At 34.5% G+C, this 27,353-nt stretch overlaps 1 protein-coding gene across 6 annotated transcripts in view; it reads left to right on the forward strand.

Annotated features, from left to right (window-relative positions):
* INPP4B (inositol polyphosphate-4-phosphatase type II B) overlaps positions 1 to 27,353 on the forward strand; it is a 778,175-nt gene that overhangs the window by 109,531 nt on the left and 641,291 nt on the right. For all 6 annotated transcript variants that reach the window (XM_086704171.1, XM_086704175.1, XM_086704169.1 and 3 more), the window contains exon 2: positions 20,845 to 20,907. The gene's annotated coding sequence lies outside the window, so the exon portion shown is untranslated. The remainder of the gene's footprint in view (positions 1 to 20,844; positions 20,908 to 27,353) is intronic.

Here is a 27,353-nt window from a genome sequence, read left to right on the forward strand (position 1 = left end):
GTCTATCTACTTTGTCTCATATTAATATAACCACACCAGCTTTCTTAAGTTTCCTGTTTATGTTGTGTACTTTTCTCATCCAAAATACTTTCAACTATTTGTCCTTTTAAATTTTAAATTTAAAATGAGTCTTTTGGATCATAGGGTAGTTCTATTTTTGACTTTTTGAGGAACCTCCATACCGTTTTCCAGAGTGGAATTTAAAAAACAAAACAGATGCACATGGCGGGGGCAGGGTGTGGAGAGGAAAACTAGAAAACAGACTCTTTAAAGAATAAACTGAAAGGAGGTGGGTGGGTGGGGGGCTAAATGGGTGGTGGGGATCAAGGAGGGCACTTGTGATGAGCACTGGGTGTTGTAGTGATGAATCACTAGATTCTACACCTGAAACTAATGTTACACTGTATGTCAACTAACTGGAATTTAAATAAAACTTGAAAAAAGAAAAAAAAATAACTAAATAATGAAAAAATGAAATTACTCTTTTGTTGGCATCATATAGTTGGATCTGGGTTTTTTAATTCAGTCATGTAAAATCTGCTGTCCAATTGGAGTATTTAGTCCAAGGGTCCACAAACTTTTTTTGTTAAGGGCTAGATAATAAATATTTTAGACTTCTCGAGTCATATGGTGTTTGTCACAACTACTGAATGCTGCACTGTAACACAAAACAGCCACAGGCAATATATAAATAGATAAGGCTATATTTCAATAAATATTTACAAAATAAGTGGGCAAGATTTGACCTGCAGCTCATAGTTTCTTAACCCCTTGTTGTATCTGTTTGCTTGTCTCTCTCTCTCTCTGTTTACATTTTATATAATTAAATTTGTTGTGCTTAAATCTGTCTTCATCTTGTTTCTTTTCCATTGTTTCTTTTTTGTTTTTTGTTGCTCCTTTCCTGAGTACTTTGGGCTAATTGAATATATTTTACTGTTAGTTTATTTTCTTGGCTTCTCAGCTCTTTTTATTTTTTATTTATTTATTTTTTTATTTATATATGAAATTTATTGTCAAATTGGTTTCCATACAACACCCAGTGCTCATCCCAAAAGGTGCCCTCCTCAATACCCATCACCCACCCTCTCCTCCCTCCCACCCCCCATCAACCCTTAGTTTGTTCTCACTTCTCAACAGTCTCTTATGCTTTGGCTCTCTCCCACTCTAACCTCTTTTTTAAAAAAAAAAAAAAAACAAATTGACACAGTATTTGCTATAGGATTAACAATATCCCATCCTTAAGTTATTAAGTTCTATTCAGAGTCAATATTACTCTGTTTAACACCTGACCCTTCACAATTTCACTTTATTCACTTTTGATACTTCTTACTTCCCACTTACTAATTTCTATTGCCAAAGTGTTATACTCACTCAATAGTAGAATTTCATTTACTTGTGACTTATGTACTGTGCTGTTATTCACAAATCCTCTATTTTTTAATATAAACTCCATCTTACAATGTTATCATTGTTTTTAAATAAGTAAGTAGTTATGTTTTAAGAAATAAGGAGAATAATATCTCATATTACACACTATTTACTTTTCTGGTGTTCATTTTTTTTTCCTTTCACCCTTCTTTCTTTTTGTGCCTTTTCATGTGGAATAATTTCCCTTCTTTCTTGAACATATTTTGTAGTTTATGTTTGTTGTGAAATAATTTTTCACTTTTGTTTACAATAAAATGTTTTTACCTTATTTTTGAAGTATACGTATGTGTGTGTATATGTGTGTGTGTGTTTGTATATATATATATATATATATATATATATATATATATATTTTATATATTTTTTAAATTGAAGTACACTTGACACATGATGTTATATTAGCTTCAGGTATACACATAGTGATTTGACAACTCTATTATGCTGTGTTCACCATAAGTGTAGCTGCCAAGTGTCACCACACAACACTACAATGCAATCAACTATAGTGCCTATGCTGTACCATTTTTTTTTTAAGTTTGTTTATTTATTTTGAGAGAGAGAGTACAGGGGAGGGGCAGAGAAAGAAGGAGAGAGAATTCCAAGTAGGCTCATGCAGGGCTCCATCTTACAACTGTGAGATCATGACCTGAGCCAAAATCAAGAGTTGCACACTTAACCAACTAAGCCACCCAGGCACTTCCCATGCTGTACCTTTCATTCCTGTGACTTATTCATTCCATAACTGGAGGACTGTACCTCCGCTTGCCTTCACCTGTTTTGCTGATCCCCCTACCCTCTCCCCTCTGGTAAGCTATAAGTTTGTTCTCTGTATGAATGGGACTGTTTCTGCTTCTTATTTGTGTTTAGATTCCACATATAAGTGGTATCATGTGATATTTCTTTGTCTGACTTATTCACTTAGCATAATACTTTCTAGGTCCATTCTTGTCACAAATGGCAAGATCTCATTCTTTTTTATGGCTGAGTAATATTTCATTATAAGTATACACATATACCACATTTTCATCCATTCATCTATTGATGGAAACTTGGGTTGCCTCCATATCTTGGCTATTATAAATAATGCTGCAATTAAATGAATTATTTAAATTAAATAAATTAAATAAATAAAATTAGGGCATGTTTTCAAATTATTATTATTATTATTATTATTATTATTATTATTTTAATTTTCTCTGGGTGAATAGTAGTGGAATTACTGGATTGTGTGGTATTTCTATTTTTAATCTTTTGAGGAATCTTTATACTGCTTTCAACAATGGCTGCATCAGTTTACATTCCTATGAACAGTGCATGGGGCTCCTTTTTCTCACATCCTCCTTAATACTTGTTATTTTTTATCTTTTTGATTCTAGCTGTTCTGACAGATGTATGGTGATACCTCATTGTTGTTTTGATTCGCATTTTCCTGATGATTATTGATGTTGAGTATCTTTTCATGTATCTGTTGGTTATCTGTATGTTTTCTTTGGAACAATGTCTATTTGGATCCTCCACCTATTTTTTTAAAAGATTTTATTTTTAGGTAATCTCTGCAGCCAATATGGGGCACAGATTTACAAACCTGAGATTAAGAGTAGATCCTCTGCTGATTGATCTAGCCAGGTGCCCCTGCCCATTTTTTCAATCAAATTATTTTTTTTTAATTGTTGAGTTATATAAATTATTTATGTATTTTGGATGTTAACTCCTTGTTGGATAAATCAATTACAAATACTTCTCCCATTCAGTAGTTTGCCTTCTCATTTTGCTGATGGTATCTTTTGCTGTGCTGAAGTATAGTTTTACTAGATATAAAATTCTTGAATAACAATTGACCCTTGAACAACACAGGGGTTAGAGACACTGACTCCCCTCACAGTTGCAAATCTGTGTGTAACTTTTGAATCCCCTGAAACTTAACTACCAGTAGACTACTATTGACCAGAAGCCTTACCAATAATATAAGTGGTAGGCTAACACACATTTTGTATGTTATATGGCATACTGTATTTTTACAATAAAGTAAGCTAGAGAAAAGAAAATATTACGAAAATCATAAGGAAGAGAAAATACATTTACAATACTATACTGTATTTATTGAAAAAATATGTATATAAATGGACCCACAGTTCAAACCTGTATTGTTTAAGGGTAAACTATATTTTTTTCTTTCAGCATATTAAAGATGCTGTTCCATTATTGTCTGAAGTACCTCATTACGATGAGAACTTAGCACTTATTTTTATTGTTGCCTGTAGTAATGTCTCTTTTTCTCTGAATGCTTTATATTTTGTTTTTAGCAGATTGACCAAAATGTACTTTGGTGTAGTTTTCTTTGATTTTATCTCTTTTTGGGTTTCATAAAATTCTTGACTCTGTAAGTTTATTTCTTCCCCCATCATATTTTTGGTCATTATTTCTTTAAATACTTTTATGTCCTGTTATCTTTTCTTTTTGAGACTCTACTATACATATGTTCAACTATCTCATATTGTTTTACAGGTCTCTATAACTCTGTTTGTTTTTCTTCAAACGTTTTGTTTCTGTTTCTCAGATTGCATAATTTTTATTGATTTTATTTCAACTTCATTAATTCTTGCTTCTTCCATCCAACTTGCTATTAAGCCTGTAGAGTACATTTTAAATCTTGTTTATTATTCCTTTATTTGTAGAATTTCTATTTGCCTTTTAAAGTAACTTTTATTTCTGAGATCCACTATCTGTTCTTTCATGAAGACCATATATGTGTTAATTCTCTGAACACATTTTCCTTTGGTTCTTTGTAAATATTTTTACTAGCTGCTTTAAAGTCATTATCTGCTAAATGCAAGACCTGTATCATCTCAGTTTATTTTGATGCATTTTCTTTACTACCTGTCCTGTTTTCTTTTCTTTTTGTACATTTAGTGATTAATGTATACTGACATTGTAAAAAAGTTACCATGTTAAAAATTGTTACTGGGCTCCCTTTCCTCTGGCTGACATGGTCTCCAATATCCACTATCACTGCCTGACCTCCAGTACCTCTGTTTCATTCTTAATAACTGTCTAAAAAGCATCATGTATTCTTGTCCTGAATATGCATAGCTCAGTCCTTGCCTGAGAGCTTATGAGGGAATACTACTCCATAAACATCTGAGACCTCCCTTCTGCACAGCTCCCTCCTTTCTGACTCCTTGCCATGCATATTTTATTTACTTCAGCTTCTTTGAACTCTAATCTCTGCCTTCTAAGTACAGCAGGACATGTGTTTGACCTGGATGTCAGCTTGCTTTACTGAGGTTGGAAAATTGTGTTTATGGAGAGATTTGGGGAAATTGTGGGGCTTTCCTTTCACTCATAAAGGACAGTTTTATGATGCATATTGTATTATGCCTCAAAAGATTTGCCTTATATTTTTGTCTAACTTTATTATTGTTTATAATGAATACACTAATCCAGGACCAGTTATTCCATTGTAGCCAGAAACAGAACCTCCTGAAGGTTTCTTTCTGATTGAGGTTTTCTATCCTTTCCGCTTTTCTATTTTTTCCTGATTTGAGGTTAATATATTTGATTTCTGTTTTTTAGAGATTGACCTTAAAATGTTTGCTTGCATACTTAAAATCTTAATTAACCTCTGTTGTTTCTTCTCAACAATACAAGATATCACAACTTAAATTCAATCACCTCCTTCCATTTTTTTGTAAAATAACCTAGTTAAACCTTATTTATTATTTACCTACTTAAACATTTTATTAATACTATTTTTAAATACAGTTATTGTTGATTAAATCTACCCATGTGGTCACTACTATTTCCCTTATTTCCAGTGTCTCTTGTGTCTCAGACTTCCCATCTAGGATTATTTTCTTTCTTTTTTTTCTTTTTAACATTTATTTATTTTTGAGAGAAACAGACAGAGCACAAACAGGGGAGGGACATATATAGAGAGAGACACACAGAATCTGAAACAGGCTCCAGGCTCTGAGCTTTCAGCACAGAACCGATGCAGGGCTCAAACTCACGAACTGTGAAATCATGACCTGAGCCAAAGTCAGATGCTTAACCAACCAAGCCATCCAGGCGCCCCGAGGATTATTTTCTTTCTGCCCCAAATTCTTTCTTTAAAAACTTTTTGGGGGTGCCTGGATGGCTCAGTCAGTTAAGCTTCCAACTCTTGAATTTGGCTTAGCTCATATCCCAAGGGGCATGGGATCGAGCCTCACATTGGGCTCCACATTGAGTGTGGAGCCTGTTTAAGATTCTCTCTCTCTCTCTCTCTCTCTCTCTGCTCCTCCTCCCCTGCTTGTATGCCTTTCTCTCTCTCTCTAAAAATTAAAAATTAAAAAATAAAAAAAAATTTTTGGTTGGGTCTATTGGTGATAAACTCTGTTTTGATACATCCAAATAGGTAATTATTTTGCCTCTGCCTCAAATCACAGTTTGGGAACAGAGTCTTAACTGACAGTTACTTTTCTCAGTGGTTAGAATATGTTACTCTATAGTCTTCTTATATGCATTGTTGTTTTGATAATCTGCTGCTGTTCTATTTGTCATTGCTTATTGCTAATTGCACTTCTTAGAGTCAAACCCAAATTGGGGATTCTCAACTTTGTTGAAATCAGAAAAAGAAAATTAGGAAAGCATTATAGCACAGGGAAAGCAGTAGTCAAAGATGTAGATTTAGCAGAAGACTAGCCTGATTCCATAAGACAATCTGCATCCTGTAGTACCATAAAAATGTCCCACATTAATGCTAGGGAACTGGCCTTGGTATCCATTTATTATTCTTTGGCCATGGGCTATCCCTGAAAGACTGTAGAAACTCTTGAGGACACTTATCAAGAGAAGGGTAGGCGTGGGTTCAGTGGTTGGTAGGGAGAATATGGGCATGGCACCAGCAGTGTCTACTAAAGTAGTCAATCTTTTATTGCTGGCTGCTTTTAAGACCTCTTTGTCTTTAGTATTCTATAGTTTTACTGTTGTTGCTAGGTGTACATATTTTTGTATTTATTCTGCTTGGAAAACAGTGTATTTCCCGGATCTCAAGTTTCAATTCTGGTAAACTGTTAGCCAATTATCTTTCTTGGTATTACCTCTTCCAGGAGGCAGAATTTAAGAAGACTAAAAATACCTCCTAAATTTTTTTGCCCTCGTTGTCTCACTTGCTTCACCCTAGGCCTGGATCTAGTCTCCTCCATTTTCTCTTATCCCTTTTTCATGGAATTTGACCACAAGTTAGAGCTTTGCATTTTTCCTCCATCTTAAGTAGATTTCATTGCCTTTTCTTTCTTTGTTGTATTTTATAGAATTGCTCAATTGAGAGTTTATTAACACTCTTTGAAATTGTACCCAATTTTGTATTCAATGCATATGTAGAATGTATTTTTATTTTTGTTTTTCTAGAAGTTGCCTTTTAAAATTCTAATTGGCTTTAATATTCTGTTTTTAGTTCCCTCTTTTACATATTTAGAGAATTTTGAAATTTTCATTTTATGTTGTGTTCCTGACAATTACAAAATCTGATGTCTTGGCAGTCTAATTCTGATGTTTATTGCTTCTTTGGATTCTTCTTTATGAAAGCCTATTTTCTTGTAGGTTGTGTAATTTTGGATTGTGTGCTCATCTGGGCTTTTAAAAAATTCTGGAGATTCTGAGAGGTCTGTGATGAAGTTATATTATTTTGAAGTAGATTTAATTTGCTTCTTTAAGTTAATTTCTCTGCTTGAAGTTTTTCAAGATTTATAACCAGTGTAAAACCAAGGCTAACAGCTGTGGGGGAAGAACTATGGTTTATACATTTTAGAATTTTAGAAATTTTATGATTTGCTCTTTCTCTACTCCAAGCTAGGGATATCATAGATAAGTTACCCCTTGTCACTTCCCTATGGTACAAGACTTTTTTTTTTTTTTTTTAATTTTACATTCTCTTGGGCTTTTTAGATGTTCTGAATTCAACTCCTTATTTTGTTCAAACCTAAAGGCTTGTCCATTATTTCCTCTCAGGCTGAAATGCAAAAGTTCAAGATTTTATTAGTAAACAACATGAGGGCAACCATGCTTTTGCATGTGAATGCTACTATTGTTTCAATTCTGTCTTTTGCCACTTTAAGGTCCTTCTATGTCTTGTGAACCCAACAGTGCATTTTAAAGTATGTTTGTTGAATTTTATCAAGCATTCTAGATGTTCTGAAAGAGAGGGTTTTTTTTAGAATTACTAGTGACTATGTAATCAGGAGCAGAAATTCCCTAATTTGGCACCATATAGTTTTTAATTTTATCTCCTGTTTTTATCTATAATACTTTGATAGTGGAATATGGAGGTATTCAACTATAATTCTCTTTTCCTAGATTGTATTTTTTTCATTTAGATAGTTTTTAGGTTGTTGTTCATGAATACCGCCAACACTGCAAAAATTTTTTCTGCTGTTTTAGTTTTGATGTTTGTATTCTTCACAAAAGTTGTTTGTTCCTAGAATGGGAATAAAAGGTAAAAGTTAACTTAGTTAAAATTCTTTTTAATGTTAGTTAATTTCCAAATTTTTGGGCTAAGTTTTTCACTTACTCTAGTGCATTAAGGCACAGAAACCACCTACTAATAAAATATGACTATATGACTAATCAAATTATCCCTCCTTATCCTACAGGATGAAATAAGTAGAAGATAGAATAGAAAGGCTTACTGTAAAACAGTATAAAACTTCTGTCGGTGGGTCAACCAAAAATGTTATGAAAGTAGGCAAAGTGTTCATGTCTCTCTTAAACAGCTATTTTAAATCTTAAGAGCAGTGATATATATATAAAAAAGTTATCATAGTGACTAGCTTGAGCAAAATGTGCCCATATCATTTTTCAAATATAAAGTTAGTTCAGTTACATTATGAATATTGAAAAGAAACATTATTTTTTCTTACATTTCTCTTAATCTAATGTACTAATGGCTTATTTAATTTAAGCCTCCTACATTGATATTGAAATTTCTCTATTATTGATGTTATTTCTAGATTCCTGATGGTGCTCTTTCTGTTTTTGTAGGTGGTACTTTATTTTATTTTTTCTTTAGTGGTGGCAGTGTGTACCCATATGTCCTATTTGTAATTTTTTTGGACATTTCAGCCCATTTTTTTTTCAGTATACATTTCTAAAAGATAAGGATATTTATCTTATGTAACGCAATGTGGTTATCACACCGACACAATTAAAATCAATTCCTTTTTACTATTTAATTCCCAGACTACATTCAAACATTCTTAATTTTTCTATCACAAAATTGTAATGAGTGATCTTCCTTGATTCTATATGCCCAAGTAAATTAACCTTCTTACCCAAGCTAGCTCATAAGTTGGAAATCCATTCAAGAGCCAATGCAAAGAGATAAGGTAATAAGGAAATTTGATCATTTTTTTTTTGAAGATATGAGTACTGGTCTTTTATTAAAAAAGTAAAAAGTGCTTACCAACACAAAACTTTGTCTTGTATCTTAAGATTGATTTTTTTGCATTAATTTGCTGCTTTTGAAGCTTATTATTTTTTAATGTTTTTATTTATTTTTGAAAGTGAGAGCAGGGGAAGGGCAGAGAGAGAGGGGGAGACAAGCTCTGACTCTGTGATGACAGCAGCAAATGTGATGTGGGGTTTGAGTTTATGAACTATGAGATCATGACCTGAGCTGAAGTTGGAGGCTCAGCCAATGAGCTATCCAATGTCCCTTTTGAAGCTTATTTTTATGGTTTTCAATATGGATATTTCTCTTTGTTTGGGAGCTTTATTAGTTATGTTTTTTTTTTTTTTAAGTTTATTCATGCTTTGACAGAGCACTAGCTGAGAAGGGGCAGAGTGAGAGGCAGACAGAGAGAATCCCAAGCATGCTTCACACTGACAGGACAGAGCCTGATGAGGGGCTTGAACCCACGAACCATGAGATCATGACCTGAGTCGAAATTAAGAGTCAAGCACTTAACCGATGAAGCCACCCTGAGCCCTTGTTTGGGTTGTCGTTAATGGTGGTTGTTTTATTGCCAGAGCAAAATCCTTTATCTTAGTAGTAATAGTAAAATATCTTTCTGGAACCTTTCCAGGCCATCTTATGTAAAAAGCTAGAAAACCCTAGGGCAACTTTTAAGTGAATATTGAGAACTAAGAAAATTTGAGAAAAATTCACAAAGGATTTGAGATCAGCATTGTTCTATAATATAGCATCAAATTTCTCAGGATTTTGAGAAAACAGTAGCTAGTCTAGTATTGATTTTTTAACTTAGGAACTCTCATGGACATTTACAGGCTACACACTAGACTAAAGCATTTCAACTCTTCCTGTTTTCAATTGATGGCATTTGTAGTTACTTGTGAAAGATATAGCACCTTGCAAACAAAACAGCCTTTCAGACAGCCCTAGAAGAGAAGCTTCTGTTTTAAGTCTTCAGTAGTTAATTCAGTAAAATTCAGTAACACTGCAGGCAGTAAAAGTGATAGGAATAGGGAAGTACTCAATAATAATTTTAGCAGACTGAAATATTTAGTGGTAAAATTGATAAGAATAAATTTCACAGAACCTACAGAAATAAATTAACTGAAGCAAGGATTAAGAAAGTCTTTAGTTTAGAGGAATATATCATCTAAAGCAGGTTTCTTAAACTTTAATATGCCCACTGATCACTTGAGTTTCTTGTTAAAATGAAGAGTCTAACTCAGTTGGTCTTGGGTGGTGCCTGGAATTTCTGTATCTTTCTCAGGTAATGGAATGCTGCCATTTTATGGACCACATTTTGAAAATAAAGGATCTAGACTCTGAGTATTTGACTTTGGCAATAGCATGAGATAGAAGGTGAGAAAATATGCAATAAAATATGTAAAAATCAATTCAGAGAATAGTGCTGGTTGCATGTGTGTTTAAATGGAAATGGCATGATATATGTAAATTGATTTAAACTCTTAGGACACAGTACCCATTGTAAATTCAAAGTATATTGTGTCAACAGTTCTAGCCAATACACGAAAAATATAGAAAACGGTAGAGATATACACAAAATATATATTTTTAAATAACAGACATTCAAAATAAAATGGGAGACTTCCTAGTAAGAATTAAGTAATATATTTAAATAATAGCACATAAAGACCAAGCATGTGTCATAGTAATGGGTACTCACATGGAAATAGAGGGACATTAGCTCAACGGAATAGTCAAGAGAATAGAATTGGTAACTGCTACCTGCCTTCAAATCTTGCCTTTGCTCACTGTGGTTCAGTGAGCTCTCTGTGGTTCAGGTAACTTCTGGTAACCAAACTGTGCTTCATTTTCCTCATCTATAAAACGGGATAATAGTATATCCATCTGTTAAGCTTATTACAAGAATTGAATGTGTAAGACAGCAACTCAAAACAATATCTGGTTTATATTTGGCAGTGGAAATGTTTATTTTTATTATTACAATAATAATAAGGTACTTCTAAGGTAATCCAGACTAAGAGATTTAAAAAATAGTTTTCAAAAAGTAGTTTTTTAACGTCTTTTATTGCTAAATTGCCTCTGGGAGAAGATTTTGATTACTTTTTTGAATAAACAACAGAAAGTGTAAACTTATGATTAAATAAATAAAATTATCAGTAGAATTAGAGTATATCACTTAGAAAAGAATGTTTTCATCAACCTAGTTAAAATATGATTATTAAAAAAAGGGGCAGAAATTAATTATTCCTAGTATTTGCTTTTAGTATGCTTTAAACCTGGGATGTGACTTTTGTTGTTATTTCTGCCTTTTCTCTGGCATAGATTAAGCATACATTTCAAAATGCCTATGCTGTGGTTATTACCTTTGTGGTTTTTCATTATTGATGCTTAATCTAAGTATAATTATAATTCAGAGAAGAAAACAGGTTTTCTATCTTATTGCTTGCAGACAGAGATAAATAGGTATTCATTATATTTCTGTTTTCTATTTATATTTTCTTTCCAAAGCTTAAATGCAGAAACTTTTAAAAACCTACAATTACAAACCTTTGTTTTATTTGTGTTTTTCTTTTCTGTAATAATTGTTTCATAAAGAAATAAGCAAAGGAAAATTAGAAAGCAATTAGAAGGTAGACATTTAGTATTTGCAAAAAGAAATAATTTAAAGGTTCACGTATAACGCTTAAGATCTGAGTCTAAGTGTTTTCTGCCTAATGTAGTCCAAATTAAAAAAAAATTCTCAAACATATGTACTGTTAAATGTGCAACTGTGTTTAAAAGTGGAATATACATACACTTTATGCTAGATTCCCTTTTATTGAACCGTGTCAACAATGAAGAAGTAATTTGAAGAAGAATGTATAGGTTGAAAATATGGAAGATGGCTTGTATTCCAGGGAAAACACTAATGTTCTCTCTCTAGATGCCGTCCTGAATTATCACACCTGTAGATGCTGAGAAAGAACATTTGCAAATTGAAATCTGCTCTTTCTTTCTGGTTGTCTTTAAAATCAGGAATTGTCTTTAAAATCTCCTTGTGCCTTTGGTTCAAGTGGTATAGACAGATGGGTGGGGATCCAAATGCCACTTGAAAAGTAAAGTTTATTGAAATATAACATGCAGGGGTGCCTGGGTGGCTCAGTTTGTTCAGCATTTGACTTCGACTCAGGTCATGATTTTATGGTTCATGAGTTCAAGCCCCACAATGAGCTTTGTACTGACAGGAACCTGCTTGAGATACTCTCTTTCCCTCTCTCTCTCTGCCTCTCCCCTGCTTGCACCCTCTCTCTCTCTCTCTCTCATAAATAAATAAATAAATAAATAAATAAATAAATAAATAAATGTATGTTCCTTCTGTTAAAAAAAAAAGAAATATGCATATAGGAAAGTAAGCAAATCAAGTGTGCAGCTTGATAAAATTTTGCAGGTGAACCCACCTTGAAGATCCAACAGCTAGCTCAAGAAAAAAAGTATAATATCAGTACCTCAAAAGCACCCCATGTCCTCTCCCAGTCACTATATATCCCACAAGGGGGATATGCTATATACTATGATATAGTGTGTAGTTTTTTGCGTATGACTTATTACCCTGATTATTGTTTGTGATATTCATCTACATTGTTCATGTAACTGTGCTTTATTTATTGTCATTAATGTATGGCTTTTCATTGTATGAATAAATCTTAATTTCTTAATTAGTTCTTCTATTAGTGGAGATTTGAACTATTTCCAGTTAGTCCTTATTATAAAGTGTGCTACTATGTACATCCATTTATATAATTTTTGGCAACCGTAGTATGCCTTTATAGTGGTTATAAACCGAGGAGCAGAACTTGCCCAGCCACAAGGTGTGAATCTGTCCACCTTATAAATACTACTAAACTGTTTTCTGAAGTTATATCAATTTCCACTCTCTGGCCTTTGCAAGCAGGATATGACAGGTCCATTACTTCATATCCTTGCAACTCTTGATGTTATCTGTCCTTTTTATTTTGGCTACCGTGGGCATCTCATTGTGATTTTAATTTGCATTTCCAAGGGACTAATAAGGTTGAGGAAATTTTAATATATTTGTTGAAAATTTGAATGCTTTCTTTTATGAAATGTCCATGTATGTCTTTTGCCCATTTTTCTTTGGAGTTGTCTGCCTTGTTCTTATTGATTTGTAGAAGTTTATTTAAATATCCTGAATATGAGTCATTATCTGATATATGTATTGCAAGTTTCTTCTTATACTATGTGGCTTGCCATTTCGTTCTCTACTTGGTATCTTCTGATAAACAGAAGTTCTTAATTTAAATGCAATCAAACATATCATATTTTCCCTTTATAGCCACCATTTCTTCTGTGCTGTTTAAGAAATCATTGTCTACCCCAAAGGGAAAGATATTCTCTTCTGAAAGCTTTATTGTTTTATCATCCATGTTTAAGTATACAACCCTCTGAAAGTGAATTTTTGTACATGTAGGAGTTAAGATTCATGTTTTATCCCAAATGGATATATAATTCATTCAGTATCATTTAATGGAAAGATTGACCTTTTCTTATTGTGTAATTCTTGCATAATTAGTTGTCATAATTTGTGTGGTTTTTTGTTTTGTTTTGTTGTTTATTTCATGTATCTGTTTATTTTTGTACCAATTCCACATCATGTTAATTATGAAAGCTTTATAATAAGCTGATATAATAATCTGATAATTGAAGACCTCCAAATTTGTTCTTCTTTAAAACCACCTTGGCTAATCTTGACCCTTTACATTTCTGTTTAAATGTTAGCTTGTATTTTAAAATTAAAAAAAAAAAGCAACTAGAATTTTTATTGTGATCACACTGAATGCATGGATCAACATCTTATAATAATGAATCTTCCAATCAATGAGTATGATGTATGTCTTTCCATTAATTTTTCTGCTTTATTTTCTCTAAGTAGTGTTTTGTCCTAATGTTTCTCTAAGTAATTTTTGGTATAGAGATCATAAACATCTTTTGTGAGATTTATTCCAGGATATATGAGGTTTTATTTCTATTTTAAATGTAGAATTTCTATGTTTTTACTTTTTTGTTGTTATGGGGTAGCACAACTAAGTTTTTATAATGACCCTAAATTCAGTAACCTTGCTAAATTTGCTAAATCAATGAGACTAATCGTGTTTCTGTGTACTCATTATTCATTATTTTAAGTGTGTTTCATTATTTATCAAAATAAATGGATTTAAAATTATTGGTATTTTTATTTAAAACAAAATTTGAATTTTATTTAAAAGTATTAACTGAATAATAGCATTAACTGATATAATAAACAGAAAAACTGGTTTAAAGTGTAGGATAGTGTGTAGGCATTTCAGCGGGCATTAGAAAAATTGGAATTACTGCCTCTTTTCTGTCCTCATCTGTATAATCTCTCCTCATCTGTATAATCTCTTGAGTAAATGAGTCTGCCAATCTGGTCTTTTGTTTCCTCATCTGTAAGAGAATAACAATGGACTAGATACATTTGAGTTCCTTTTTATTAGGGGTAGATGAGTCAGACAACTTCTGGGTAAATGGTTGTGCTTTTTAGAATTCTTCCCTTTCTTCTACTCTTTCCCTAACAGTATTGTGACTATGGAGGCAATGAGCCTCCTGTGATCTCATTTTGGGGAAGGTAGTAGGTGGGATCACATCTGCTCAGCACTTCCGTGTTCCCTGATCAGGGCAGTTGGGAACTTTTGTCTTCCCAGGGCACCATACATTGGCTGTGGGGATGATGGGATTCTGCCTCAGGTTCATGGTTTTAGATATTTCCCTTCCTCCTCTAATACCGCTTAGCTGCTCCCATGCCATGTTAAATGCTGAATGCTAGTTTTTCTCGGACAGTCTTGAGTTTTCTCCAGTACATGCCCTGAAAAGTAGTCTTCAAGTCCTAATGTTGTTATTACCACATTCATGAGGGAGTTCAACTTAGAGAAGGGAAAGGAGGACTTGATATCTGACCTCTTCCTCCTCCATCTGTTGTCCTCTTCTGCATACAACCCTGGAGCCTGAGGCAGTTTTCCATATCATTTACATGATACCCCATGTTTTCTTCACCATGGTGTCACATAGCTCCATGACCTAGTTCTCTAGTTCTGGCTTCTAGTATGTTAATGACAACTAAGATTGTGTTTTTAAAAATTATTTTTTATTTTGTTTTTTTTAAGATTGAGAGACAGAGAGTGTGAGTGGAGCAGGGGCAAAGAGACAGAATCCTAAGCAGGCTCTGCACTGTCAGCACAGAGCCCCATGTGGGGCTCAAACTCATGAACTGTGATATGACCAGAGCCCAAACCAAGAGTCAGACACTTAGCCGACTGAGCCACCTGGGTGCATCAAAATTTATTCTCTTCTAAAGGAAATCTAATTTTCAAGACTATCACCTTGCTGTGGATCTAGAATTATTCCTGGGAGTAAACCTGTGGTCTTATTTTATTTAAAAAATTTTTAATGTTTATTTATTTTTGGGAGAGACAGAGACAGTGTGAGCAAGGGAGGGACAGAAAGAGATGGACACAGAATCTGAAGCAGGCTCCAGGCTCTGTGCTGAGCTCTGAGCTGTCAGCACAGAGCCTGACCCAGGGCTCAAACCCAAACCCATGAACTGTGAGATCATGACCTGAACCGAAGGGTGACACTTAGTCAGTTGAGCCACCCAGGTGCCCCTCTTATTTTATTTACCTTGTAACAATCTTAATCCTTTTGAGGCAAGTGCTACCCCTGTCGGGAAGGTGACATCAAACATAGAGAAATGCAAAAGCATTGCATATAGATTATATTTTCAAATAATGACATCCTTGTTTTATGATGGAACATCACCTCTCATATTCCCTTGTCTTTTGCTTCTGTTCTATTTGACATATTAGTTTGTTCAAAGTTTTTAAAAAATTTTATATGGCAACAATAAGGTCTTACTATGTAATTTCTGTCATGGAACATTGTAAGATATTTGTGCCTTAAAAGTTAGCTCTGTCTTATCTTTGTTAATAGATATCTAATATATAGAAGTGAGTATGTAGTTATTAGAACCTCCTCCTAGGTGCTGAGCATTTAAATAAATACTGAAGAAGATAGGTGAGAGGCAAAAGGTATATGGGGAGTCATGACAAGACAACCCAAGAAGGCAATATAAATGATAGGCATTGGTATAATTGCTACACAGGTCAAAGAATGACAAAATCAACTAAGTCCAAAATACCTGGGGATCACTTTTTGGAGAAGTTGGCATTAAAGTTTTGACAGGGTGGTAGATTTGGAACATGCCGAAAAGTAAGAATTTAACCACAACCAGAAGGAAATAATATGGAGAGTGGAACTGGATGAGAACAACATGGCTATTAAGAACTCTGCCTGACTGAAGATGTGAGATTATGTTGAAGAATAGGACAGATATAACATTAATTGTATTATGTTGAATTTATATATATAATACGTGGAATGCTCAAGAAACATAAAAAAGGATAGTGTATCTAGTAGACATTTTATACAATTTTTAGCTGCTTCCCCCAAGAGTCTCTTAAAGCTCAAATTGTGAAGACTAATCTCACAGGATGTAAAATCAGAAAATAGTGACTACTTAAAGCAATAGATATCAGATACCAAAATGCTTTATAAAACAGGTCACCTTTTAGAAATTCCCTAGTATGAACATGAGAACTGGTTAGATAGCTCCTACATTCCTAATCCAAAAGGGGTGGGAGGTCTAGAGATTAAAGGCATATTTCTTCAGAGTGAACTGAGGGTCCATCAGGAATGTCCGCAAGGAGGGAGGTTGGTGGAGTGTTTCCCCTTTTCCCCTCCCAGTGATAAAAAGAGGTGCTTCAACAAAACTCACTGAGAGTTTAATATGTGTCCCTTTAAGTTTTGGGGGTGGTTGTGGAAACAGTGGACTAATTTCTGACGAAACTAAAGCCAAGATGAGCTAGCGAGAGTTTATGTAGAGGAAGCAGAGGTGCTGAATTGAGAATAACCCATTTTTCCAGGGTTTGTTAGAGAGCTCTCTATGCTGTAGGTATGATCCATGGATGTGAGAGAACAATAAGAGAGTCACTCATGGGCTGAATTGGCCTCAGCAGGGAGAAGCTGAAGGTGTCATATGGAGCTGTGGATGTAGTAAGTGGCAAAGCGAGACAGTATGGCTCATATCAAGGCAGTTCAGATGAATGGAGGCCAGTGACTGGAGAAGGGGAAGCAGTCACTGAAAAATTATGGAAAGAGCCTCAATGTCCATCAACGGATGAATGGATAAAGAAATTGTGGTTTATATACACAACGGAGTACTACCTGGCAATGAGAAAGAATGAAATATGGCCTTTTGTAGCAACGTGGATGGAACTGGAGAGTGTGATGCTAAGTGAAATAAGCCATACAGAGAAAGACAGATACCATATGGTTTCACTCTCATGTGGATCCTGAGAAACTTAACAGGAACCCATGGGGGAGGGGAAGGAAAAAAAAAAAAAAGAGGTTAGAGTGGGAGAGAGCCAAAGCATAAGAGACTGTTGAGAACTGAGAACAAACTGAGGGTTGATGGGGGGTGGGAGGGAGGGGAGGGTGGGTGATGGGTATTGAGAAGGGCACCTTTTGGGATGAGCACTGGGTGTTGTATGGAAACCAATTTGACAATAAATTTCATATATAAATAAAAAAAAAAAAAAGAAAAAAAAAAAAAAAAAGAAAAACCTGGAAAGGCATCCAGCAGTTGAGAATCAGCTTTAAATAGGTAACAGCTCTCTTAGCTCAGTGAACAGAAAGTAAACTTTCCACCTCCATTTACCTCTTCTTTCCTTACCTTCCCTTTTTCACTCCACTCTTATATTGTAGAGGCATCGTGGCCAAGGTTAACTGGCTGGGGAAGAGGACCTGTGGTAAAAACATAGGGCCAACTTGTCCTTCTTCATTGGCTGTTGGTTTTCACTTGCAGCAGATCCTAGCTATGGATGGGAGACAAGTTAAACTTTAAATCAGCTTTTTAATGTAGCTGGGTATTCTAAATTCTAAATTGAGAATTATTTGCTGACTTAGTGTAACTGTAAGAATTTTTTAAGCTCCAAATGATCAGGGTATGGGTGGGGGCCTAATTCTTGTTGGCTCAAAAGGTGCCGCATTAGTTTACTGGGACTGCCATAACAAAGTACCAGAAACTGGGTACTTAGAATAAGATAAATTTATTCCCTCACAATTCTAGAGGCTGTAAGTTCAGAATAAGGGGGTCAACAGGGCCACGTTCTCTCTGAGCTCTAGGGGAGAACCTGTTCCATGACTTTCTCTTAGCTTCTGGTGTTGTTCTGGTACCAAGCAATCCTTGGCATTCCTTGGCTTGTTGACTTCAGTCTCTTCTTCCCTCATCACATGGTATTCTCTTCTCTGCATGTGTCTATCTTTGTGTCTCATTTTATAAGGACATCAGTCAAATTGGATTAAGGGTCTCCCCTACTCCATATAACATCATCTTAACTCATATTTTAATTACATCTGGAAAGACTCCGTTTTCCAAATAAGGTCACGTTCACAAGTGCTGGTGTAGGACTTTAACATATTTCTTGGTGGGCACAATCACAATCCAACCCACAAGAGATGTTAAGCAGACTTTGGTCTGCTTGATTCTGGCACCTTGTAGTTGGGGACTGTTGTTGGTGCGAACCAAAGTCCCTTTCCCGTTTATTTCTAGTCACATATGCTCTACTCTTTCAAAATATACAGTGTGACATTTCAGTCTAAAACAGTGTTACTTAATCTGTTACTATTAGGGAGGAAGCTACTGGAAATACCTTTTTATATTTTGTCTACTTTCTCCCAGTGGTGTTACCAGTGTTTGTCTTCTTTGACATCCTCTGAGCATTTTAATGAGAGATTGAGGGGAAGCTCTGAAGTCACCCTCATGCTAATCTGGTCTCCATGATTTTTTATGCTTCCAGTTCTTTGACTGCATTGTCCTAGCTCCCTGGAAAGACATATCCTTACTTACCTGCCTTCCAGACTTAGTCTTGCAAAGTTTCTCTTCTGTGACATTTTCTTAGACCAAACAGGTCTGCTTGTCAGCCAGTGTGTATCAGTACAGCTATTCTGACTGACTTTTTAAAGATTATTTTTTAAATCCCCTTTTCCTGACTGCAGAACATTCTATCAATACCTTCTGTTGCTCCAACACATTATGTATCATTTAATGATTTAAACTTGCCATTTACACCAATTACACGAAATGACTGTCTACAGATGTGTTTGCTCTACTGAACTGTATTTTTCTTGAGTCACTTTTTGTTTATTGTGGTTTCTCTAAAGTCTGTCCATACCCTTGGCTTGCAGTAGGGGCTCACTAGGTGTTTTCTGAATGGGATTGAGTACTGATAAAAGTACACAGGGGCCAATTGCTTTAAGAGAATCTTGGAGGACTGCTTTAAATGAAAATCTTTAGCAAAATCAAGGGGAGCCAATGCAGTAGAGTGGTTGACAGCTTGCTGATCTTCCTGAAAAATCTTTTTGCTCCACCTGCCCAAAGACCTAAAATGACTTTATTTATTTATTTTTGTCATCATTAACAATCTGCAAATTAAGTGGTGTCCAGTGTGGTATTATTTTAATCATTCTACCACATGACTCACAGAGGCAGTGATTTTTAATGAAGTAGCAAGATTTTTTTTAAAAAGGGAACAATGAAAATAATAATAATGATATTGAAAACTATATCAGCTAACATTTATTAGTTCTATATCCTTTATATATTTTTATTTCATTTACTTATCAGCTCTGTGGAGTAGGAAAAATTATTATTCTGATACAGATGAAAAGTGAAGGTTTACAGTTTAATTTACTTGCCCAAGTTCACATAGCTTGTAAGATGTAGTGATTGCAGTTATATGACTATTCTTTTTTTTTTTAAAATTTTTTTTTTTTTCAACGTTTATTTATTTTTGGGACAGAGAGAGACAGAGCATGAACGGGGGAGGGGCAGAGAGAGAGGGAGACACAGAATCGGAAACAGGCTCCAGGCTCTGAGCCATCAGCCCAGAGCCCGACGCGGGGCTCGAACTCACGGACCGCGAGATCGTGACCTGGCTGAAGTCGGACGCTTAACCGACTGCGCCACCCAGGCGCCCCTTATATGACTATTCTTATAATGACTATTATAGTCAATTAATCAATGATGCTTTTAACTGTTGACATTCATTCAAAACACTTTCTTAAGGGATGAATTTAAAATTCTTACCTAGATATTTTACATTCCTTTCTGGAAAGCTATTGCTCAGACTTGAATTTATCCTCCAATCTGAACATTCAGATAATGATGCAATAAAATCTCTTATGGGATACTCATCAAGATTGTTATATGCTAAGAGAGGGAATAAGATATATTTTCATACTTTTGACTTTTATAAAGTGCTTTCCTCCTTGTTGCTGCATAGAAAAACTCTAAAATTGCATCGTAGGAGCAGGGTAATCTGCAATTATTTACAGAGGCATCCCATAATATCTCATGTTATCACTTTTGTGGAAAGACAGAATAGGAAGACACCCAAGCTTTCATGAATATTTTAAAACCCATACTCACTGCAGGAGGGAGAAAAGTAAGTTTAGATAATTGCAAATTCATTTCAGTCAGTTGTATTCCAAGTAAATGTTCTGTCCCAACATGGCTTCCATCCTATCTTTTGAAATGGCAGAAGCTAAAGCTTTTTGTTGCTCAAAGTGCTAGTTTTGTTCCCATGTGAGAAGGGAGAGAAGCAAAGAAAACAGGGCTTAGTATCTGCCACAGTCACCCATGTTCTCAGCTCCAGGAGAGAGGGGACCTTTGGGGAAATTATTTGGCATTTATAGCCAAGTGGTTCCCAAGGCAGCTGCTGAATGGAGCTGAGTATTTTGTTAAATGATTTTCCTCTCTGACCTTTATTACTAATGAATCTCCCTCAAGAAGTATTTAAAAAGTAAAAAGAAAGGCTGTTTTTATTAATCTTTTTTCTCTTTGCCCACAGAACCCAAGGAAATGGTGTTACCTGGCAAGCAATCTGCTGTCTTTTATGAAAAATCAGATAAAGGTAATGCTTATTTTGAATTGATAAATGTTTTAGTCTTTTTAACTTTGATGCATTAAAATAATTGGCTTTCTTTGATTACTGGTTTCAGCTATTGAATAAACCTTCAAAAAATTAAATCATCACCTGAAAAGTATAGGAAATAATTTATGATGATCACCGTATTTGTGAAGTGAATAAATTTTAAAGTATATATTAGCTTATCAAAACATTATAGATAATGGTTAATTTTGTGACATTTTTCTTTCATTTATGTTAATATGTGAATAGGATCTTGACTAGAAGATTGCATTCTCTTTGGAAATAGCTCCAATTAGTGTATCATGTTTACAAATGGTAGACAATAAGAGAATTAGATTATTTATCAGGTTACGGTGATGAGATTTTCCTTTTATTTAAACATTAGTGAGATGGCTTTACATATTTTTTGAATCTGCAAAAATGTGGGTGCAAATTCCTAGAAAATTTCATCAGGTTTTTAAAAAAGGTACCCTTGCGCAAAACATATTTTCTTTGGAAGATTGAATTATATCATACAGTTGCTGAATAGCATGCCTGATTATGTTTAACAGATTGCCTATTTAGTTGTTAAATTTTTCAAATTACTGTGTGATTTATTTACATATGTTGGACTAAGAATATGAATGCTCATGCAAATATTCTAATGACATGTACATGTAAACAAGTGTGAGTATAGACACAGATATACAATGCGTATATGTTTCATGAATAGAGCTGCTATCTCAAAGTAGTTTTTTTCTAGAAATGCTTCTGAAAGGTTGGAATTGTGATGGGGAACTAGACCCATCTCTCAATACTATCTACTCATTTATCTGTGAGGATAGGATGTCACTGTATGTATATGAAAACAAATAATAGAATGATTGAAATGTATATTAGGCTGCATGCTAATTGGAACTAACTGGGTTTTATTTTTGACAACTCTTTGAATTCCTAAACAAATGAGTGCTGAAACAAAGGTAGCATTTAAATTTAATGGACCTTGGCAGAAAACTTATTTCTGAACTTTAATTTGCAGTTGAACAAAAATAGGTTGGATTGAAAATTGGGGTGTTTCTACTTATTTCTGGCTTTCAGTTGATTCTTCAAAGGACGTAAAAACCCTTTAAGGAAGCAACTTTTCTCCCCTAAAGGGGACTTTGAATTGTAGGCACTCTTTTCAAATTTTATCTATATTAAACTGTTAATTCAAACTATAAAATATCTAAAAACGGTTAATGTCATCAGTTGAGAGTTGCCTTAATAGAGCTATTAACTGTGACTCCCCAAAGACAGACATAATGAGAACTGCCTCAACAATATGTGGAAGATGGTGAAGCTGAGCTATATGATATATGGGCGTAAGGGGCTAGGGGTATAAGTTGTAGAAAAATGCTTGTTTAGGGGAAATTGATGGATAACACAGTAAAGAGAGAAAAAGAAACACACTAAATGAGATGAAGTCAATGAAGAAGTTCAAGGATCTATGATCTTTAGAATGAAAATAAAGGATGAAAGGAACACAGACTTTCCAGGATGCGTTCTTGTGATGTTTTTCTTTCTTCAGAGCTCTGTATATGCTAATATTCCATTTCATTAGCCTTTTTGTTTTATTTAAGAGATGGACAAACTCATTTTGAACTGAAAGTAGTAAAAAAAAAGAAGTTAGGGTGGAAGGAGAGAGATTTCCATTGACATGGTAGAATTTCCAGAATTATGTATGCAGACTAGCAAAATTTGCTTCTCAAAAGTGAAAATAAAGGAACAGTCCTATATATGGCTAGAGTCCAAGTGCTTTGGTCTGACAAAATTTCCAAAGAGTTTATGCTCTAGCATGTGTGCATTTGTGTTCAGGTTGGGAGTGGGTGTGGATGAGTAACTTGGGTGGGAGAAATGGTGCTCATGTCATTATTTCTCTAAGTTAGACCTTTGGATTCATTGATGTAGGGATGTTTGCAATCTTATAAAAATAATTCCTGTTAATAAGACAAAGAGTGCTAATTATTGATGCTCTATTATCTCACAATGGGATATGGACATTGAAATTTCAATGTTTAATGTATTGTTGGATTCGATTTGCTAGTCTTATTGAGAGTTTTTGTATACATGTTCATCAGAGATATTGGCCTGTAGTTCTCTTTTTCAGTGGAGTTTTTATCTGGTTTTGGTATCAGGGTAATGCTGGCCTTCTAGAATGCATTTGGAAGTTTTAATGGAGGAAGTTAAGACATACTAGTGAAGGTGTTATTTTTAGACAAATGGGACCATTCAGCTTTTCTTAGTTGCACATGACAACTAACACTGTCATTTTGAGTAGGATTAACTCTGGCAATGAAGCTCAGAGAGCAAGCTGTTGAAATAGCAGACACTTTTGTGTGTGCACACACTTGAAAGTTCTGCATTTGACCCTTTTAAAAGGGGTATTTTAGTCACGATATTATGAATTTTGTCATTCAAAGAGAGATGCTACTTCAACTCGCCAAGTCAAAATATCCTTCTACATACCTCTAGTAGGGTTATGCACAAAAATAAAGATTCCTATTCTGTTCCATTTTTACATATGTTTATATGTCCTAGAAATAGATTGAATGTCATAAAGAAAATTTCATGTCTGTAATTTATTTTCATTATGTAGGGATGTCAAGTTTTATTTCATTGTATTTAACTTTTTTTGTAGAATTTGTAATAAGATATTAAGGACTCAGCATTTTGGGGGCTTCTAGGTGGCTCAGTTGGTTAAGTGTCTGACTCTTGATTTTGGCTCAGATCATGATCTTGCAGTTGGTGAGATTGAGCCCTGTGGCAGGCTCTGCACTGACTGGGCAGAGCCTACTTAAGATTCTCTCTCTTTCCCTCTCTCTGTGACTCTTCCCACATGAATCCCCCCTCCCTACCAAATAAATAAAGAACATTTTTTAAATAAGATTCAGCACTTTGTTGATGTAATCTAGGTTGAGCTCTAAGACTAGTATACACACACTTTTAAGAATCGAAAATAAATTATGTCATAAGGCTAATGTATAGTGTTATGTTCAAGAACACTAACAAGTAAGTTGTAAATAAATTGTTTAGTGATGTGTTTCATTGTGGTTTATTTCAACAGGCTGTAGAAAACATAGATGTAATATATGTTGAGGTTTAAAAGAATGAAAATCTTCTGATATTTTGAGTTTACTACATTACTTATATTTTATATTATTTATCATATACCTATCCTGAAATAACAATGGAAAGTAAATCATCAAAACTTACAGTTTGACTAATAAGTTAATGACCATGAATTTAAACGAGAGTTAGAAATACTTCTATGGCATGTGATAATAGGTGTGATGCCATTGTCACATTACCTGATTTAGGTTCAATATGTGAAAGACGCATTGCTTTACAGAAATATAACTATTACAACAGGCAAAGTATGCTCCCAAAGAGTACTTAAAGTGCAAGTCACAGAACAGATCACTGAGCATTTTCATACAGAAGTGATTAAAAAGTAATTCTTAAAGAGGATTTGCATGAAAAAGAGCTATTATGAAAATTCTAAAGAATTTTTTGGCTTTTATAGTTTTTGTCATTTGAAAAGTTCTTGTTATTTTTTACTCTTCTTAGGATTAGATTCTGTGGGATACTCCATCTTTTAAGAGCTATTTAAAAACTCCCAAGACTACAAGGCATAGCACTGTCTAGAATCAACTCCTGCAAGTAATATTCAAGTTCTTCCATCAATTCCCTGTCTTTATTTCTTACTTTGTTTCTCTCTTACTCCACTACATACTTTAAACATTATTGTCTTTCTTTATTCTTGAATAAATACTCCACTCTGAATGCCCAATCTTTCTCCCCGTATTCCCAAGCCTACATAACCTTAAAACTTCTCTTTAAGATGCCTTTTGAATTCCTCATAATACTACAACGATATCTCTCCCTTAACCCATATTCTCTTAGTAAAGTCATCTAGATACACAGACATGGGGTTTCTTTTCTTTAATATGATTTTGAAGAAGAAAAAAAACAACAAAAAAAGAAGATTCTTCTGCCATCCAATGTTACTCCCACTTTTGAGTGAAGTAATGAGCTCCTTGCATTTCCATGGTTTCCACTAAAGGAATGTTTAAAGGCTAAAATATTTCTCTGTACTATGAGGTTTATAATTTAGCTATGTCTTGTATTAATTAGAATTAATTAGTTAATTAATTAATTGAGAACCCACTCTCCCTTTATCACATCTTCTCAATGAGAGTGAAATCGAAATTCAAATACATTAATTTGTAAAACAAATCATTTTTGACTATTGAAACACACTCTTCACCAACAGAAGATTGCCCAGTTCTATCATCCATTGTTTTTGACACTTTACACATGTCATTGAAGAAAATTCTAACCTGAGCTACTCAACTAAAGCGTTTGTTCCCTAAGAGCAAAATTCTGCCTTTTAAGGACACTACCTACTGCATATCTCACATTAGAACCAGTAGGGAAAAAAAGTTATATTATAATTTGTCACCTCATTCATTTATTTGTTCATTCATTAAGTCAGTGTTTACCTACTATATTCATAAGTGTTCTAGCTAGAGTGAGGTATGTGCAGAACTTGAGAGTGTCTCTCTTTTTCCACACACACACACACACACACACACACACACACATGCACACACATATGCGCGCACCTTACATACATACATACATACATACATACATAAACTACAAAATAAATCCTTTTACATGTGTATAGAAGCATACTCTATGCTCCTCATCATTTTTCCCAAGTTCCGTTTCTTCTGTGTTCTTCTTTTCACCATCATTCATGTAGATTGTTGGAAGCCATTAAAGCTGCCCCTGAAAGCTATTTTTAGGTTTGCAATAATTGTTGAACCTCATGCCTAGGAAGTATGTGACCATTTTGAATATGTGTGTATGTTTGCGGATATGCAGCCTGAAATAACATATTCCCAGCTCTACAGTAGTCTCTTTAGGGTAGCATCTTGAAAGCACCCAAGTACAAGGTGTGGAGTTGGGGAGGGCTATGGTTACTTGGGAAGTTGAGATGAAATTGTGACTATTGGGGTTGGAACAGGGTCTTTAGGAACTGTGGCTGTCTGGGACTTGGCAATTCCCAGTAGAGGACTAAGGACTTCAAGGGAATTGGTTCTTTTAGGCTTCAGCATATATGTTAGTTCTCATTTCTTTGGATTTACAGTACTAACATTACTTTGGAAGGGGAGCAAATAATTGGAAGCACAGTAGTGTGGGCAGAGGCAAATAATTTATGACATGGGGTGTCCACTAGAGTTTTCAAGTGCATATGTATGTATGTTTGTCCCTTTCTCTCCCTAGTTATATATTTTTAATGAATTTGGCATTTGAAAAATTATGCCACTAGATGTCAGCAGCAACCTCCTAGGGTTCCCATGGCCTTAACTCATAATGACAACAACAAATTGGTACTTTATTAGAACATCTTATCTGAGAATAATAAGTACCTATTTTGAAAACGTAAGAGGTAGTTTTTTGAGTTATGAGAAGGATTACAAACATCATAAAATATTTTGAATTTATTTTTTAAACTTGTTTCTGTTCACATGTAACAAGTTACTTTTACTTCCAATATTATCTCTACCAATGAGATGACATAAGAACTGTGTGGAGCTGAGTAATTTGTCAGAAGTTGTACTAGATGCCGATCTCTAAACTTCTGTTTCAGTGCTTTATGATTCATTTATGTCACGATTACATGAGTATTTGTGCTTGGGTTTATTTCATTCTGCTTTTGTGGAAGCATTTTGATGCTCCAGCCCATCAGAAGATTGTGTGGTATTAATTTTTTAGCATCCACATCTGTGTGCTATTTATTTAGCAATGTCTAACCTTTCTTGGATCTGTGCTCTGTTGTTATAAGACACTCAGAACACTTTGATAGATGCCAAAGAGTATTATAGGTGTTTGCTCACCAGTAGACAAGGAAAACTTAGAAATATGAAAAAAATATGTATTTTCCATGAATTATAATACATATAATTGTTTAGTCCTTAACACAGCAGGTAAAATGATCTCAAATTTTTTTTCCAGAAATTAATAAGAAAATTATAGGGCATGCCTGGGTGGCTCAGTCAGTTAAGCATCTGCCTTTGGCTCGGGTCATGATCTCATGGTGTATGGGTTTGAGCCCTGCATTGGATTCTCTGCTGTCAGTGCAGAGCCCGCTTCAGATCTCTGTCTCCCTCTCTGTCTATCCCTCTCCCACTCTCTCTCAAAAAAGAAATATTAAAAAAAATTTTTTAAAGGAAAATTATAGTATTGGCCAATGTTGGCCATTATTTTATTTTTTTAATTAATTTATTTTTTTTAAAGTTTTTAAAGTTTATTTTTGAGACAGAGAAAGAGACAGAGAGAGAGTATGAGCAGGGGAGGGGCAGGGAGAGAGGGAGACACAGAATCTGAAGCAGGCTCCAGGC

Source organism: Puma concolor, chromosome B1 (genome assembly GCF_028749965.1).
Source record: "Puma concolor isolate L17-30 chromosome B1, mPumCon1.1.hap2, whole genome shotgun sequence".
Taxonomy (NCBI): Eukaryota; Metazoa; Chordata; class Mammalia; order Carnivora; family Felidae; genus Puma; species Puma concolor.